Raw genomic sequence first — 7,479 nt, forward strand, 5'->3', positions numbered from 1 at the left:
CCTGTCCCGTTCACCTATTTCAAGCGTTTAAACAGAAAACCGGGTTTTTTTCTTTTTTATTTAGGGAAAATTGTCCATAGCACTGTAGAAGATGCAGAAAAAAAAATGAAATTTATGTTCTTATTTATTTCTAAGCGTTAGGGTAGTTTGATTCTTGTGAATGGGGCCTTCGAGTTGTGGTGTCCTTTTTCGGTTTCCGTGGAATCCACAGCACGTGCAAACGAATGAACTCTGGTCGATCAACCGAACATAAATCTCAAATAAATTCTTAAAAAATCTCAAGTTGCTAAAAAGATGAATATATGACGATATATCGCTTTATATCTTGAGTTTCACCTTTTTTTTTCTCCATTAGGCCAAAAATAGATTTTATAAGATTTGTCAAAGTTGGAGCAAACTTAAGGCTTTAAATTTGAACTAAATTTGCACTAGCCGTAAATGAAGGTAAACTCAAGCATATGTTCTCAACGAATTTACGTGCAAATGTTACGTAACTATGATATTTGCATAAAGTTTACGGTGTATTTGGTACTAAGGTGAAGCTGAAAATTCCACACACTTTTTTCACGCATTTACTTTTTGTACAAAAGAGACATATTTACTATTAATGCAAATACAAGTAAACACGGTGCGAAACAGTCTGTTGCCTTCATTTTCCCACTACATTTATTGATAATAGAAATAGATACCTTTGAATTTAATACACTCTTATTTGCTAATTGAGCAAAGCTGTTTATTTGCTATAAATTTGCATTGACGTCAAACGGAAAAAAAATTACAAGTCAACCTTATGAATCGGCCACTTGCCAGTTCGCTGATTGTGGCCCCTCAACTGGTTTCAAATGTATTTGGAAGAGAATTTAAAATTTAAGTTATTAGGTGTCAATGTGCTTGATTTATTTATTTCTCCTAGAGGTCTGAGGGGAATAATTATTCAGGCCTCTTTAGGGGTCTTTTTGGGCCTGTCCATAATCCCCTTAGGCGCTGATTTCATGGGTCAGGCTAGCTTGCCCCATATAACGCCATCTTTTTTTTCTATAAATCATGTCTGAAAATCAAGTGACAATAATTCTTACGAAACTGTCATACACATTTAAACTTTCAAATAGCTTTACAAATCAAAACCTTTGTTATTCAACTAAAAAATGATATGGAAAAGATTCTTCTGTCACTTTAAAGAACTTATTCGACACTGAACATTTTATCATACTTTCAAACTCGTGTAAACCTTCACAAGTACCTTAGACCACGCACACAAACCGAACCAATCCTGTTCATTGTTGATTCTTTACAAACCTTAGCAACTGAAATCTAGCAAACGAGTTCAATGTTAATACTTAACGCATATTTGCTATCGAACTCTGGGTCACTGAGAAAGTCAGTCCCTTTTGTCTTCAAATGCCTGTTAAGTTCAAATCGTAAGGAGGTCATAGAACTTTTCGAGTAGGGCTGCCATTACTTTTTCTAGCGCTGGCGTAAAACTTCTTCAGAACACTGGCCAAAGTGCTTTTATCTTGTGCTTCCTCCACGTTTCTCTTTCTCAAATAATCATTCAGAAGTTTAACACTTTTATTTTGTTGTGCTCCTAGTGTTTTTGAAATCTTTGTTCTCGATAAAAACGTTCATTCTTTCTCGGAAACAGAGGCGAGGCATTCAGCCACTTTTGCAAAAATTGAAAACACTACATGAAGGAGGGGCTTGGAAACTAGGTAGACTTTGAACTCGACATGATAACCCACTTTTTTCAAAATATCAGTCTTATTCAAAACAAATGCAAAAATCTTAAAAGAAAAATGTAATTGTTTGTGTCACGATATGGAACGCAACGTTTCGACTGCATACTGCTAGTCTTCCAGGCGATGAGGTCGACAGAGTACGCGTCATCTATGCGATGTTGTGCTCAGCTGTGATTGGATGGAATTCTACGACTGTGATCGGTGTATCTTTCAGATCAGGTTCCCTCTGTGTTTCGCTGCCGCACGGCTCTCTCGCTGTTGCGTTTTTCGATGGTCGGCATCCAGGCTTCTTGGATATCAATTCCACTGTCCCTGTTGATGTTGTTAGTACGAAGTCTTACGTGAATTGCCTCTTTCATCCTGCTTGTGAAGAAATAGGGATCGCGATCAATACATCTTACTTCGTCCCAGAGTGGGCGGTGTCCGATGTTGTGCGCATGCTCTGAGACGGCGGAGGTCTGTGTCTTAGCAAGTCAGATATCCCTCTATTCCTTGTATGTTTCTCTCCTACACGGGTCTGCCAGTTTCGCTGTTGTGAACCTTTCCGCACTCACGGAGAATCCCGTAGACTACTCAACAGGGTTAACAGCATTTCTTGGGCGCATTAGGTGTGATCTTAGCGTAGTCTATGACTTGAAAACAGTGCGTATGGCTTGTTGTTGTAGACATTGTCGAAGTTGTTGGAGGAGACCTTTGACATAAGGCTGCGGTGGATCTGTAGTCGGTGGGGGGGTTCAGTGCTAGCGGTTAGTGCCACAGTCTTTGTTAACCTCTTCACGAAGGAGGAAGGCTAGCCATGAGAAAAAATGAACAGATGACAGATATTTCTTCTCATTCTCAAATGCAAACATCGTTCCTCAACCAAGTTCACAATTTACCATCTTTGCTACTCTTCTTAATATATTTAGACAGATTCCCAGCTCGATACTATTTATCCCAGAGTATAAGAGGCATCTGATATGTGGCAAGACCCATTAGTGAGGTCCTTAGCTTGTGGCTGTTGTAGTTGTCGAGTAACCATTCAAGTCAACAAAGAAGACTCAATTTTTTTGGCCACAACTTTGTGCGAACAAACTTTTTAATTTTCACTTTGTTGCACGAATTGTGGAAAGCAGACAGTAGAATTTTTTTAAACCCCTTGAGCCTTTCCGGTAAACATTTTGTTTTAAATGTCGCTACTGTTCTGTCTTGTTGCAGTTCTGGCGCTCCTCTTAAGAGAAGGAACATGTCTCCTGGTTAGCTCAATTGGTTAGAGCGCCCGATTGTGTTGTGCGGGAGGTCGAGGGTTCGAGCCCCGGCCGGACCAATACTCATGGTCTTAAAATAAGTGAGGAGAAATTGCTACCTTTCTATAATCAAGAAATGGATCGATATTCTAGTCTTCCCGGATAAGGACGAATAAACCGTGGGCCCCGTCTCCTGCAGGGTTAGGGGTAGGAGACGTTAATTTCCCACCCACGAGATTACTGTATCGTGGATGTCCTCCCCTGGGCTGGGATGGGTGGGAATTGGCCCTGAAAAGCCCCCATGGGGAGTGGTCAACTAACCTATGTATGTATTTATGTATTCTGTGCGCAAACTATTTTTAATAGCTAAACGATTAATGTTCAATGACGTGACAAAGGAATCCCATGTTAAGGTTCATAGCACTTCGTGATAATCTCGTTAAGATTCCGTGATTGTTTCGCTTGTGGAGATTTTTTAGAGAAATCTAACATTTGAGTGAATTCGTACAATCCATTTGTTATGTGCTGATGAGTTTGTTGCTGAATGTTTGGGAGTAGAACAATAAAGAACAGTTGCGAACATTTATTTAAATACATCTTCATTACTGAATTTTCCACATGAAAATTCCCACTTCAGGTGGTGGTAACTATAAGCAATAAGGCAAGTTTATTTGAGAGCCCTACACGTTCGCATACACCTCCATGACCTTTTGTCTTCACAGAATGATCTTTACTTGTTCTTGGCTGATTGCTTTAACCACTTGTTTTGAACAGTCCACTGAACATATTCCAGCGTGAATCACTCGTGCGTGCCCAAACAAGGCACGAGAATATTATGCGTCTCATTAGCATATAAGAAACGAGTTACAGGAATTCACTCTACTTGCCAGTCTTCCAGCTCAAAGACTGCTTAAATGGTTTAGTTTAAACCTGTTTAAAGAAAATTTCTTTCCATTACAAGTACGGTTGACCAGTTGAAACAAATGAAGAAAATGAAGAAAGAACACGCAAGGATTAATAAGAAAAACTAGTGGGAATAATTTGCTTTTCCACATTTTTTTGTGATAGTTTGTCCCAATGGTATAACAAACATCACAGCATCTAGTGGTAGCCTCATATATCCCCCGTCAGGTAATTATGGCGCGAATGAGATCAATTGCTGGAAAATTGAAGTTCCTGACACATATGAATACGTTGGTTTTCAAATTTTCAGGTTAGTTTACCAGTGAGAGACTGCCAAAAATTTCCAGAACAAACCGTTAAAAGACTCTGGAAAGTACGAACTTTCTTTTTTATCTTCTCTCCATCCAATTATGTAAGATAAAGTTTGGCAGCCTCATATGTTTTACGGGTTAGTTTATTGATGCAAGAGGTAGGATTGCCCACATTTGGACTGATGCAAATGCGACGAACCTACCTTGGAGCTCTTGACGTGGTGCATATACGCCAGAAACATTTCATTTTTGTGAAGCCATTTCGCCTTCAACTAACAAACAACAACCTCTTTTTCATTATGCAACTTTTCTCCCAAGGAGTAACGAACGCTTATTATTGAATTTATTGACTTATCTATACTTCATCTCTTACCGTTTTCACTCTAACAGTATTTCTCCATTCTCCTTTAAATGAACACCAACATAACCCCAAATCCCTCAGTTTGCTTCGAATATCGGCAAACGCTTTTAAAATTCTCTGTAGAACAGTATGACTGCCATTAGGAACTAACAGTTGGTAACCAACACAGTTTTTCATTTAAATTTTCTCCCCCATTGTTCCCTAATTTGTTCTTGATTCGGTGCCTTCCTAAAAGCTTTTAGGAATTATATGATTTTCTGTGTATCTATCGCTTAATGAAAAGACAAACCATATTCTGACTGTTTGTGTTTTTTGTTTTGGTAGCATGGACATAGAAAGATGCAAGGATTGTGAATGCGACAGTCTTAAAATAAATCTCACCTACAATGGTTTTGACTAGCGATACGGTAAAATTTGTCCACGACACAGCTACAACTTTGCGTCTCAGTATCTCTATGAGTATCTGAGAGGGGGTTTTCAGTATCTTGTTTCTGGATCGATTGCCTACATGCGTTTCGTAGGTGACAGTGAACATTACAAAGGTTTCAATCTCAGCTTTATTGCTGGTTTAAGCCCAGGTAAGGAGTAAATGCACAAACATTTATAAAAACAAAATTGAAGTGTGTGGCTTCTAATGATATCCATAGGTGAACTAGGTGGCCTACTTTTTTCCTTAGATGTCCTCGGCCCATGCAGAATCGTCACCTATTGCACTATCCAAGACTATGCGACAAAACCGCTCTTTGAACTATGTTATTTGAGAGCAGGACTTTCTTTTTATACCGAGCTTCGATTCCAGATATATGAGGCATTCACTCACAAGTCAATGCTCATTGCTTAGACCTCTTGTTATTTACCACGACAACTTGGCTGTGGCTTCCAACTTAAGTGACCATAGGGTGGCGGGTAAATGCTTGAGAATTTTCTTGATATAATGTTCGACTGTGTATCTGTCTCTAAAATTTGTTAACCGTGATCAATTTGATCTCTTACAATACTTTACGTTTTCAGTGATATAAAGAATTCTTATTTAACTTAGTCTTGCTTAAAAGACAAACGACTCAACAAGCCAGTAGCTTTCAGCTTATTGTTTCGTAAATAAGAATCTATCTGTCTATCTATTACAAAACAAGACCAATGCAAAAGCAAGCAAGTAAACGTGCAAACAAGGCAATGGAAAAAGGTGCTTTCTTTTGGTTTCATAAACATAAAAAGAAAATTGCATTTACTTTTCAGAGGGTCGCCAAAACTTTCTCAATACATCCGGAGGCGAAACCATCACATTTGGCACACCAAAGGCAGGCGCCCAGAATTACCCTTCAAATTACAAAGAGCAGTGGTTTTTAATTGTTCCTGAGGGAAGGCAGGTCCAGATAGATTTCGAAACATTTGATCTGGAGGATAGCAAAGACTGCAAAAATGACTATGTTGAGTTCTGTGAGGCATTTGTTTCAAAAGGTTATATCTATGAATCTATCCATGGCCAATTCGCTCCAATACTGACCAAACGGCTGTTTGGAAATACCAAGCCAAGTTCGATGCAGAGTAAAGAAAATATTGTCTGGGTTCAGTTCAAAGGTCACAGCAACTCTACCACGGTTTACAAAGGATTCAAAGCTTCCTTTAAAGCAGGTTTGTATAAAATCATCACTGATTTTTAGCATTAAAAAAAAACATATATATATATATATATATATATATATATATATATATATATATATAACTGCACACAGTCACCATTTTAAATCTTATGACGTCATACTTTGCTACACTCATCATCAAACATAAAGTGCCATACGACGCAATGACGCAATGCACAAAAGAACCCAATCTAAAAATGGCCGATATGAGATTAGAGTTTTTTCCCCCTGTGCTTGTTCACTTTAAGACGAAAGATTACATCAAATTGTGATAGAGCACTAGTCATTATTTTCACCTGGAGGGAGGTGGGGATAGGGGTCAGAGAATTTTGGTTGTGTCACAATACAATTTACCTGATTTCCCCCTAAGGCTCTTTATTATTCTTATTATCTCCCACCCCCCATTGGCACTTACTTAGAAGTCAATTTTTCATAACTCCCCCTTGATACTCTGTTAGCTAAAACTGATTCCACTCTTCGTTTTCCCTAAAAATTATTTGGTACTCTCCAAAATTCTCCGTCTCCCTTCCCCCCCAGGAAATGGCTGGTCCCTAATAACAATTAAATGGTACAATAGCTGTAGCAAAACGTATACATAAATGATAAATACCTTTTGCTCACAATGCCTCACATACCTTTTTTAACTTTGTAGGACCAGGAAGATCGTTTGTCAACAACCCATGACGTTTCTTTTCGTCTCAGCTTTGATGATAGCCACGTCAAAGAACAACTTGTTCTAATCCCGTCAAGAGTGTCCAAGAATGATGAAAGTCTTCTTGTTGAATTGTTTTCATTCTATGCTTCAACCTGTTTGACACATGTAACTAGTACTCTTTTACAGAATATCGATAAAAGATTGTTGACTAGACTAGTATTCTTAGATCTTAGCAAGGCTTTTGACACTCTAGACCACAACCTTCTTTTAGATAAGTTGGTGCAGTCTTTTGGTTTTTCTACCTCTGCCTGGCAATGGTTTTTCTCGTACTTAACCAATCGTTCTCAAAGTGTTTGTGGTAATGGGATAGTCTCAGAGCCTCAGAAAATTGATTTTGGAGTCCCCCAGGATAGCGTTTTAGGGCCCTTGCTCTTTATAATTAACAATTATTCGCCGAAGGCGAGGTGAATATCGTCGAATAATCCCTGAGACGAAGTCGAGGGGATTATTCGACCTGAATATTCACCGAACCTGAGGCGAATATATATTTATTCATTATTATTATTTAAGGATTTGTACAAAGTACCGGTATATAAACAATAGGACATAAGTCCCCTACTAGGTTTAAATACCAACTATAATTGTTT

General features: G+C 38.5%; 1 pseudogene; it reads left to right on the forward strand.

Annotated features, from left to right (window-relative positions):
* The first annotated feature begins 1,891 nt into the window (after positions 1-1,891).
* Positions 1,892-6,220, forward strand: LOC148723242 (bone morphogenetic protein 1-like; annotated as a pseudogene).
* Positions 6,221-7,479: the final 1,259 nt, after the last annotated feature.

This window comes from Stylophora pistillata, chromosome 9 (genome assembly GCF_964205215.1).
Source record: "Stylophora pistillata chromosome 9, jaStyPist1.2, whole genome shotgun sequence".
NCBI classification, from domain to species: domain Eukaryota; kingdom Metazoa; phylum Cnidaria; class Anthozoa; order Scleractinia; family Pocilloporidae; genus Stylophora; species Stylophora pistillata.